General features: G+C 50.3%; 1 long non-coding RNA gene across 2 annotated transcripts; it reads right to left on the bottom strand.

Annotated features, from left to right (window-relative positions):
- Positions 1-2,256: 2,256 nt before the first annotated feature.
- Positions 2,257-6,124, bottom strand: LOC132023384 (uncharacterized). 2 transcript variants are annotated; one of them, XR_009405952.1, is made up of 2 exons: positions 5,446-6,124; positions 2,257-4,707 (listed from the first exon to the last, which is right to left on the bottom strand). It is a non-coding gene; the product is annotated as an uncharacterized LOC132023384 (long non-coding RNA). The 2 variants fall into 2 exon arrangements; XR_009405951.1 differs by having other exon boundaries at positions 2,257-4,573.
- Between the last annotated feature and the right edge of the window lie 5,091 nt (positions 6,125-11,215).

Genomic DNA, 11,215 nt, shown 5'->3' with positions numbered 1-11,215 from the left:
ATCACATTTCGGCTTATATCCTCCCAGGCACCCTCTGACTAGAGTCCATATAACTAACGTTCCCAGCGGCAATGGTTTATTTTTATCCCTCTTCTTAAAATCCTCGCCTAACTGGTCCCATTGGGGGATAGTTAGCAAGCCCTCGTCCAGAAACCAAGGCGCCACTGTCTCAACTGTATTCAAGAATGTCCTAGCAGTTTTCGTTTTTAATGGCGTGCCATTGGCCTTTAGAAGGTCCTTTAGGGAACCCTCTAACCTCAACTTTGACAGTCCAGATCCCATACTTAGAATCCCAACCTAACGGCTGTTCCGTGTATACTCGCTGCTAAATCCCAGCTCTGAGGCCGCCCCGCTTCTTATTGCGGTCTTGTACAAGATTCCCACCACTTTGATCGTGATCCCTTCCCCGCTTCCCTGCGGACTTCTCCCTTGCAAGGTTTTTCTATTTTTCTTAATATTTCCCGGGTCTCAGCACCATTTGTAGCCCTCGGCCCGCAAGGATGACAATGAGCCTGGTATGGTGTTAACGCTTCATTTCCGTTTATTTAATCAACTTCCTTAGCTTATATACAGCAGGGTGACCAATAAGGGGCCAAGCAATGGGGAGAGCCAATGAGAGTCCTGTTACTATGCTGATTAAATTTGATACAGCCAATAACTATGTCCTCCTTTAGGCGGGCTTCCCCAGAAAGTTCATTGTATACTTGCAGCGTATTTTGCTAGCAGTGAGCCAAGCGCCTTCTTGTAATGGCAGGGACTTTCCTGGCCAGAGGCAGTCCCTGACAAGGTCCCAGGACCCTGGGATCATGACCTGAGCCAAAGGCAGATGCTTAACCTACCAAGCCACTGAGGCACCCCAACAGGTGTTTTTATTTTTTTTTTTTAAGATTTTATTTATTTATTTGTCAGAGAGAGCAAGAGCAAGCACAGGCAGACAGAGTGGCAGGCAGAGTCAGAGGGAGAAGCAGGCTCCCTGTGGAGCAAGGAGCCCGATGTGGGACTCGATCCTAGGATGCTGGGATCATGACCTGGGCCAAAGGCAGCTGGTCAACCAACTGAGCCACCCAGGCGTCCCAACAGGTGTTTTTATTAAAGCACAGTGGACAACAGGGCCCATGGGCAGAAAGAGCTACTGGGATTGTGTTCTAATTTTTTTTTTTTAAGATTTTGTTTATTTACTTGACAGAGCGCATAAGCAGAGGAGAAGCAGACTCCCTGCTGAGCAAGGAGCCTGATGGGAGGGCTCCATCCCAGGACCCCAGGATCAGGACCCCAGCAGACACCCAAATGACTGAGCCACCCAGGCACCTCCTGGGATTGTGTTCTAAAAAAAGATCCATGACAGGGGCGCCTGGGTGGCTCAGTGGATTAAAGCCTCTGCCTTCAGCTCAGGTCATGATCTCAGGGTCCTGGGATTGAGCCCCGCTTCAGGCTCTCTGCTCAGCAGGGAGCCTGCTTCTTCCCTCTCTCTCTGCCTGCCTCTCTGCCTACTTGTGATCTATCAAATAAATAAGTAAAATATTAAAAAAAAAAAAAAGATCCATGACAGTGGTACTTTCTGTTTGGAAAGGGAAAAATACTTTAGTGATATTATAAAGACCTGATAGAAACAGAAAGGGAAATCTAAATCTACACACAGATGAGGGTAACAGCAGTAAATGAGACTAGGACAGAGTTCCATTAAATCGGGTACTTACAACCTCCAACCTCATTAGCTGGGAAAGATCCAGTGGAAACAGCTGTGCAGGAGTCCCAACCGAGAGGCCTAGGCACAGTGTCCTCCCCTCAGGTGAAACTTCCAACTGACCATCCCCATAAAGCCCTATTTATAGGACAAATAATGAGGTATGAAGTTAAACACTTGTTCACCTCCATGGCAGTTTGGAGTGAGCTGCCTTCCATGTTATTGTGTTTTTACATTTTCAAGGAGACTGGGCTGTCGGAGCCTACCTCGCCTCCTGGGTCCCATGCCCAGGGGTCAGCCCAGCCTGGAGCAGGAGGGAATGTGAGGCAAGATTTATATCTCTTGATGTCCAGAACAGAAGGGCCAGTTCTGACCTGGAGGCCAGACAATATATTTCTTTTTTTTTTTTCAGACAATATATTTCAAATAACTAGCCTCCCAAGGTCATTCATGCAGCAGGAGCCTCACAAGCAGCATTCCTTAGCCTGCCTGGACCCCTGAAGGTCTGAGTGGTCAGTGTTAGTGTCTGGAGTTGACCACCCCTCAAATAGACAAGAGGAAACCCACAATAATGCAAGTCACACAGTGAAGTTTATTTCCAGCTAGGTGGGGTCCAAGTATCTGCCCAAACGTGGCGGGTTTCAACAAGAACCCAGAGCACTCAAAGCCAAGGGTTTATATAGCATTTTCAAAACATCTAACTCACAGTAATTTCCCATAGTTACATATTTTTGGCTTGCGCCACAACCTGGTGGTTTAATAAGATAAGCTCTTTTCCAAACAGAATTGCGCCACAACCTGGTCGTTTATGATTAAGTTGTTTTTCAGGTTTTAGTTAGTTCCTCTTTTCTCAAAATTACGTATGCAGTTTCAGCCAGGGGTCGCTCAGTAAAATGGCTTCCCGGTCCTTAAGATGGCCGTTCTAATGCTAACCCACTCTTACATTCCCCCCTTTAGTTGTGTATAATGAGGAATCCTGCTCATTTACGGGGAAGTTGGAGGGGTTTCCAGAAGTGGGCAAACTCTTATACTGTTGTCTCAAGACCATGAGATGGACGGTATTAACATGATTTTTTATAAAATTAACAAGCCTATTCAAAATGCAAGGGCCAAAAGTTAAAATAAACACAAGCAAAACAAATGGGCCAACTAAGGTAGAGACTAGGGTGGTGAACCAGGGGGACCTATTAAACCAAGCCTCGAACCAGTTTTCCTGTGCCTCCCCTTCCCTCTTTCTCTTGGCTAACCTTCCCCTCACCTTAGCCATAGATTCTTTTATTACCCCCAGTGGTCGACATAAAAGCAGCACTCTTCTAATGTGGCACATAGTCTCCCTTGTTGGAGGACAGCAAATCAAGCCCTCTTCCATTCTGGAGTATTACCTTGGACAGGGAGGTGAGAGATTTTTCTAAACGACTTCTAGAGGTCTCTATTCTTTCTAGATCCTCATCTATGGCCACCCTCAGGGATGTCATTCCTGCTCATTGAGTAACCAGGGAGGTTATGCTAGTCATGACCCCAGCTACTCACTCTTGAGCTGAACAGGGTATCAATAGTTAGTGCAGTGATGGGCTCTTTCTTACTTCTCTCACTTGTGCCTCTATTCCAATGAGAATACATGTGTTCCTTGGGGTGGTAGAGGATGGAGGACATCACAGTCACCAGGACATAGAATTCCTCAGAGGCATTAAAGATCGAGGTTGAGAGGCACGGGGTGAGGCCAGTCTTTGAACATATCCACCATCCATTATTTTCTGGCATTAGCCACTTTGGGCTATCTTTCCATCTAGGGGTGTTATCTATGGAAGTGCAAAGACTTCATTTAACCTGCGACACTTTCCCTAGGCAGCTTCCGTTACCACTAACTTGCTGCAGGGTTAGACGAATTTTACAGTCACCCCCAATGAACACTGAGAGGGGCTCTCATTTGATGATACATTATAGGTGACATTTAGCCCTACTGTTTCATAGAATGGAGGCTTCACATCATAACATAGCCAGCACGAGGCCGTGAGGTTAGGGCTCCTGGCATTAAGGATCTCATTCATAGTATGCATTAGTTTTCACAAGGAGTCCTTGGTGGCCTGTGTAGTAAGTGCCGGGGAGATTACAGAGGTGTTAGTCTGGGATCTTGTGGTCCCGTTTGTGAGGTTTTTGTTACCTGGGTTCTTGGTAGGGGCGGAAGGAGCGGGAGGAGCCTTTGGCCCACCCGGAGGAGCAAACACCCTATTTGGACCTACCTGAGTACTACTTTTCTGTACTGCCTCAACCTTTAATCTGACAACAATAGTGGATCCCACATGTCCCCCGTATTTGTAGAACACTACTCCCCACTGTTTTCCTTGAATCCAATTGTTAACCCCTTCCTGTTTTCCCTGGTCAGTGAACTGAACTCGGATCCTGTCTGAGTCTTGAGGGGAACAAGGACCTTGAAGGAGAGGAACAATCGCCCCTCTAGGCTTTCCTTGATTAACAAAGGCCAATCGTATAGAGTCTGGTCGTGAAACTGGCCACCTCCAATCTCCATCATTAGAGGTGACACAGGCCCAACTCTTACAGAAGGAATATTGGACCCCCCCACATTGTGGGTCCTTAGAGTGTCCCGGGCAGGCATAGAATCCATAGCTACGGGCTAAATTGGGTGCCGTGGACTTGTAATCAGGGTTGATGTCTCTGAAGCAGAAGGTTAAGTCTGGCCACCATGTGGATAGCGGGGCCACGCGGGTGGTTTCGTTGAGAGTCTTCTCAGTCTCTCCGTTACTCAGGATCCATGTCTGCTTGTAAGGCCGGTAAGGATTGGTTTCTGCGAGGTTCCTTTTCCAGTTGTTGAGCAGGGTCAGGACCAGCAGCCACTTCATCGTCAGACTAGACTGGGGATGTGGGGCATCCCTGAGATGTGGAGAGTTGTAGCTTCAGGGGGTTATCAGCGTGTTATCGCACAATCCACTCCCTGGCTTGTCTCTGCTCTGGCGGGGTGGCCCGGCGCACAGGGGAGTGGTGAACCCAAGTCCAATGCTGTCAACCTTTAAGGCAGTGGGGGTAACCAGAACAACCTCACAAGGACCCTTTCATCTTTCTTCTAAGGTTCGGGACCTGTGTCTCCTTACCCATACCCAATTCCCTGGGACAATGCCATGTTCTGGATTCGGTGTGTCCCCTGTCTCATACAAAGAGTGCACCAGGGGCCAGATTTCACGCTGAACCTCCTGTAGGGCCTTCAGACTAGCCAGATAATTTGGAGCCACATTAGGGTCTTGGTCCGGGAGAGTACCGACAACAATGGGGGGTGGTGCCCCATACAGGATTTCAAAGGGGGTTAATCCGTGCACAAATGGGGAGTTCCAAACCCGGGAGATAGCATAGGGTAGGAGCGTCACCCAGTCTCAATGGCCAATTTAGACAAGGTCTCCTTCAGGGTTCGATTCATCCTTTTTATCTGCCCTGAGCTCTGGGGATTATATTAGCAATGCAACTTCCAATCGGTCCCCACCGCTTGGGCCCGTCCTTGTAGGACTTTGCTGATGAAAGCTGGGCCGTTATCGGACCCTAAAACCTCGGGGACCCCATATCTGGGTATGACCTCTTCCAGTAATGCCTTAGCGACAACCTGGGAAGTCTCTCCTTTCGTGGGGAAGGCTTCCACCCAGCCTGAAAAAGTGTCAACCAATACCAGCAATACTTATACCCATACCTCCCAGGTTTTACCTCAGTAAAATCCACCTCCCAGCTCCATCCCGGCGCCCTCCCCTGTACCCTCGTACCTGTGCGCAGGGGTCCCTTCCTACTGGGTTTCATAGCCTGGCACCCAACACACTGATCCACGATATCCTGGATCTGGGTTGTTTGCCAGGGGAACAACCAGGGGAGGCGGGCGGACTTGAGAACTGTCAGCAATTTTCTCTTCCCTAAATGGGTGGCTTGGTGCAGGTTGGAAAGGAGGAACAGTCCTAGTTTTGCCGGCAGTTATCAGTCTTTCCTCTCGGTCCCGATGCCACCCATGCTGATCAGGCTTTGGGTAGTAGTGGTTCTGGATCCACTGCAGATCCTCTGGGGTGCAGTCAGGTCGCAGGGGCCCGCGAGGGAGCTCGGGTGTGGGCAGGGCGAGTGCCAAAGTTGGTGAAGTTACTGCCGCCTTTTTGGCGGCCTCATCCGCTGGCCGGTTTTCCTCAGCCTCCGAGGTCCGAGCAGACTGGTGTCCAGAGACGTGGACAACTGCAACTGCCCGGGGCTTCTGCACGGCCGCAAGCAGGCTCTGTAGCTCCGGGAGATTGCGCAGTTTCTTTCCTTCCGCTGTAACAAAGCCCCTCTCCCGGTAGATGGCGCCATGCATATGGACAGTGCCGAAAGCGGAGCGGCTATCGGTGTAGACAGTCACTCGTTTCCCCTCGGCCAGTTCAGTGCTTCCGCCAGCGCAATCACTTCGGTCTTCTGGGCTGAGGTCCCCGGGGGAAGTGAGGCACTCCAAGTGACATTCCCATCTTGGCCCACTACCGCTGCGCCCGCCCACTACCTCTACTGCCCGCCAAAAAGGCGGCAGTAACTTCACGAAAGCTGCTTTCATCAGTGTACCATATCAACTCACTGTTGGGAAGGGCGGTGTCCTGGAGGTCGGGGCACACCTGGGTGATTTCTGTCATGATCTCCTGGCAGTCACGCAGGGGGGCTTCCAGATCCGGGGTCGGCAGCAGGGTGGCTGGATTCAGTGCAGTTGGTTCGGCAAAGATGATCCGGGGTGCATCTAACAGGAGTCCTTGGTAATGGGTCAGGCGGGCCTTGGTCATCCACCTACCAGGGGGATAATTCAGGACTCCCTCGATGGCATGGGGAGTTACCACCTTCAGAAGCTGCCCGAAAGTGAGTTTGTCTGCGTCCTTTACCATCAGGGCTACCGCCCTGATGATCCTCAGGCACGGGGGCCATCCTGATGCGATTGGGTCTAGTCTCTTGGATAAGTAGGTCACCGGACACTTCCATGGCCCCAGGCCCCTTTCCCTATCCCCTTACTCTCATCGGGGAAGAGGGTGAAGGACTTCAGGGGGTCTGGCAATGCTAGGACTGGTGTCTTTAAGAGGTTCGTCAAAGGCCTTTTGCTGTTTTGGCCCCCAGGCCCAGGGGGCCTTATCGTTGATTGCCTCATACAGGGGCTTCACTATCTCAGCATACCCCAGAATCCATAGCCGGCAGTAGCCCGCTGTCCCTAGAAACTCACGGACCTTTCCGGGGAGGTCGGGACTGGAAACCTAAGACTAGGCTCTTTCATGGCCTCTGTTAACCATCTGGTTCCTTCCTTCAATTTATACCCCAGGTAGGTGACTGTGCCTGCATATTTGGGCTTTCTTTTCACTGGCCCGATAGCCCACGATAGCCCAATTGTTCCAGCTCCTGGAGGAGGTCTCCAGTGGCCTGCCGGCATTTGGCCTCAGTGGGGGCTGCCAGAAGCAAGTCACCTATGTATTGCAGGAGTATAGCTGAATCACGGCTCCAGCGAAAACGAGTCCATGTCCTGATTTAAGGCTTCATTAAACAGAGTAGGAGAGGTTTTTAAGCCTTGTGGTAGTCTAGTCCTGGTTAACTGTCCGGGGGTTCCCGTACTGTCATCATGCCATCTGAAGGCAAAAATGTGTTGGCTGCTGGGTGCCAGGGCTATGCTAAAAAACACATTCTTTAGGTCTAGGGTGGTATACCAAACATGTGAACAGGGCAAGTGACTTAGCAAGGTATAAGGGTTGGGGACTGTGGGGTGGATGTCCTCGACCCTTTTATTCACTTCCCTCAAGTCCTGGACCGGCCTGTAATCCTTTCCCCCTGGTTTCTTTTCTTTTCTTTTTTTTTTTTTTTAAAGATTTTATTTATTATTTATTTGACACAGAGAGAGAGATCACAAGTAGGCAGAGAGGCAGGCAGAGAGAGAGGGGGAAGCAGACTCTCCATTCAGCAGAGAGCCCAATGTAGGGCTCGATCCCAGGACCCCGAGACCATGACCTGAGCCGAAGGCAGAGGCTTAACCCTCTGAGCCACCCAGGCACCCCTCCCCCTGGTTTCTTAACAAGGAGAAGAGGGGTGTTCCAGGGGAAGTGGCAGGGTTTCAGTATCCCGGCTTCTAGGAGGTGGTTAATGTGTTGGGCAATTCCTTTCCTTGCCCCGGTGGACATGGGGATGGGGTACTGGCAAATCCTGATAGGCTGGGCCGAGGCTTTGACCTCGACCACTACTGGTGCTCGGTGGGCCGCCAGGCCCACACTCGCTATCTCCGCCCACACCTGAGGGTATGTCCTAAACCAGTAATCCATCTCATGGGGCCACTCTGTGGGGGGAGGAGTGTCCTGCAGGGCAAACAGGCGATGCTCAAGACATGAAGGGGCCGCCCTTGGCCGTCCAGCACTTTGATGCTGTCCGGCTCAAAGTGGATACAGGCCGGACCTTGTTTAGGAGATCACACCCCAACAAGGGGGCCGGGCATTCAGGGATAACCAGGAAAGAGTGGGTCACTTGGTGGGGGCGCCAAGTCCACCTGGCACCTACTGGTCTATCGATAAGCCTTGGACCCAGTTGCCCCCTGCACTAGGCTGGTTTTCTGAGATAAGGGCTCCGTAGGCTTGTTTAAAACTGAGTACTGGGGGGCGCCTGGGTGGCTCAGTGGATTAAGCCGCTGCCTTCGGCTCAGGTCATGATCTCGGTGTCCTGGGATCGAGCCCCGCATCGGGCTCTTTGCTCAGCGGGAGCCTGCTTCTCTCTCTCTCTCTGCCTGACTCTCCGCCTACTTGTGATTTCTCTCTCTGTCAAATAAATAATAAATAAAAATCTTTAAATAAATAAATAAATAAATAAATAAAACTGAGTACTGAGTACTGGGCTCCTGTGTCTACCATGAATCCCACTGGCTTCCCCTCCACATACACAGTTAACTCAAGACTCAGGGAGGGGACCCAAGTCCCGTCGCCCCTAGTCACTGTCCATTCCTGTCAGTAATACCCGAGCGTCCTGTCTGGTCTGGCCCTGGCGCTTGGGGCATTCCCTCCTCCAATGCCCATATTCTTTGCAGTTTGTGCATTGCCCCCTATCTAGCCTGGGCCACAGTTTCCAAGGTCGGGCCAGTCCGGCTAGACCTGGTCCCACCCGGGCTGTGCCCTGTACCCCTGCCAGCAGGATCTTGGCCATCTCCTTCTGCTGCCTTCTGTTCTCCCTACTCTGATGCTCTCTGTCTTCTTTCCTAAGTCTTTCCTGTAACTCCTGATTCTCCTTTCTGATCAGATCCTCCCTTTCCTCCGGAGTCTCCCAAGTGTTAAAAACTCTCTGCCACTTTCATCAGATCCCAAACGGTCATTTCCCCTAATCCTTCCTGTTTATATAAGTTCTTTCTAATATCTGGGGCAGCTTGGTTTATAAAGGATATAATCACAGCTGACTGATTCTCCTCTGCCAGGGGGTCCAAAGGGGTGTACTGCCTATAAGCATCATAGAGGCGCTCTAAAAATACGGCCGGGCTTTCATTTTCCCCTTGCATTACAACTTTTACCTTAGCCAAATTGGTGGGGCAGCGTGTCGCCGCTTGGAGACCTGCCATAAGAGTCTGGTGGTAAAACTCGGAGATGCTCCCTACCCTCCGAGTTCCCAAAGTCCCAATCTGGTCTATTCATTTTTTTTTAAGATATTATTTATTTATTTGACAAACAGAGATCACAAGTAGGCAGAGAGACAGGCAGAGAGAGAAGGGGGGAAGCAGGCTCCCTGCTGAGCAGAGAGCCCAACGAGGGAATCGATCCCAGGACACTGAGATCATGACCCGAGCCGAAGTCAGAGGCTTAACCACTGAGCCACCCAGGCGCCCCCAATCCGGTCTATTCAAGGGGAGGCACTCGTCATCAGGTTCAGCAAGGTTGTGGGCTGTCCGTAGTCGCCGGGGACATTCTTTTTGGCCTCGGTGAGGATCCGCTCCAGCTCTTCGGTGGTGAACAAGGTCTTAAGGAGCTGCGGGCAATTGTCCCAGGTGGGGCTATGTGTATGCATGACAGACTCAAACAGGTCAGTCAGGCCCCTTGGGTCTTCAGAAAAAGGGGGGTTTTGAGCCTTCCAGTTATACAGATCACTGCTTGAAAAGGGCCAATACTCCCCATCTGGGCCAGTACCTCCCAGGGGAGAATGGGCGCCCCGGCTGAGATGGAGGAGGACCTGAGGCGGCTGCCCCTCCGGAGCCCCCTCACTCATCCGCCTCCCCGGCTGTGGTTGAGGAGACCCTGGAGGAGTCTTAAAATATAACCCATGGGAAATTTTACTAGTTACCAAGCACATTTAGATATAGCCTTAAGAAAAAAACATATCGGCAACAGGCCTTTGGGGGAGAGGGTGATATATGGCCTTGAAGCTGAGTGGTGGGGGATGCCCGGCTCGCTCAGGGCAGAACGCCTCCGGCTTCATTTTTCCATTATCTCCTCTTTCTCCCCACAAAAGCACCTGTGGCTAGTTAGGGTAAGTCCTTTGAATGTGCTTGTTCAACTATAAACTTAATACTGCTTGACCAGATATATTTTTGCCTTCCTTCTTGTTTATCTACAAGGCATAGGACTAATGTTTGGCCTTCTTCGGCTCTTCTGTGGGTTATTGTTTGGGTTATATTTTATTTTATTTTATTTTTTTAAAGATTTTTATTTATTTGACAGAGATCACAAGTAGGCAGAGAGGCAAGGCAGAGAGAGGGGAAGGGAAGCAGGCTCCCTGCTGAGTAGAGAGCCCGATGCGGGACTCGATCCCAGGACCCCGGGATCATGACCTGAGCCGAAGGCAGAGGCTTAACCCACTGAGACACCCAGGCGCCCCTTGGGTTGTATTTTCTCTTGCAGCTGACTGGTTTGTGCCTCATTCTTCTCCCGTTCCCTGACCCGGAGTAGCAAAATCCTATCCTTGAGTTGTCACGCATAATATGACGCCGTATGTACCCACAAGGCACTTTCCACAAGGCACTTTTTACAAATCCACAAATCTGGAAAGACATTTTAAGTAGCACAGAGTGTAATTATAAACACCCTTTACACACCCTCCCCAGTGCGATAACCAATTAAATAAACTATGGAAGGAGTCGCTGCCAGCGCAACAAATCGACCAGGAACATAAAGGTAAGAGAATGAAGAACTCGAGAAGCAGAGAGATGCGGGCAGGAGGAGCACTAAGGAGGATATCCAACAGTGCTGAGTTTATCCCACATCTTACAAGCATTTATTAAGGCAGACCACAATAGAAGGAGTAATACATTAGTATCTAGTCAGATAACCTCAAGTTCCTATAACAAGTTTTACATTAACTACAAACAAATCTCGTGATGCCAGGTAATCACAGCTAATGCCATTAGCTACTTCTTTTTTTAATTTTTAATTTTTTAAAAACATATATTTTTATCCCCAGGGGTACAGGTCTGTGAATCACCAGGTTTACACACTTCACAGCACTCACCAAAGCACACACCCTCCCCAATGTCCACAATCCCACCCCCCTCTCCCAACCCCCCTTCCCCCAGCTATTTTTGATATAAAAAGTTAC

Source organism: Mustela nigripes, chromosome 8 (genome assembly GCF_022355385.1).
Source record: "Mustela nigripes isolate SB6536 chromosome 8, MUSNIG.SB6536, whole genome shotgun sequence".
Lineage (NCBI taxonomy): Eukaryota > Metazoa > Chordata > Mammalia > Carnivora > Mustelidae > Mustela > Mustela nigripes.
The sequence above is the reverse complement of the archived record's forward strand: the minus strand, read 5'-3'. Positions and strand labels throughout refer to the sequence as shown.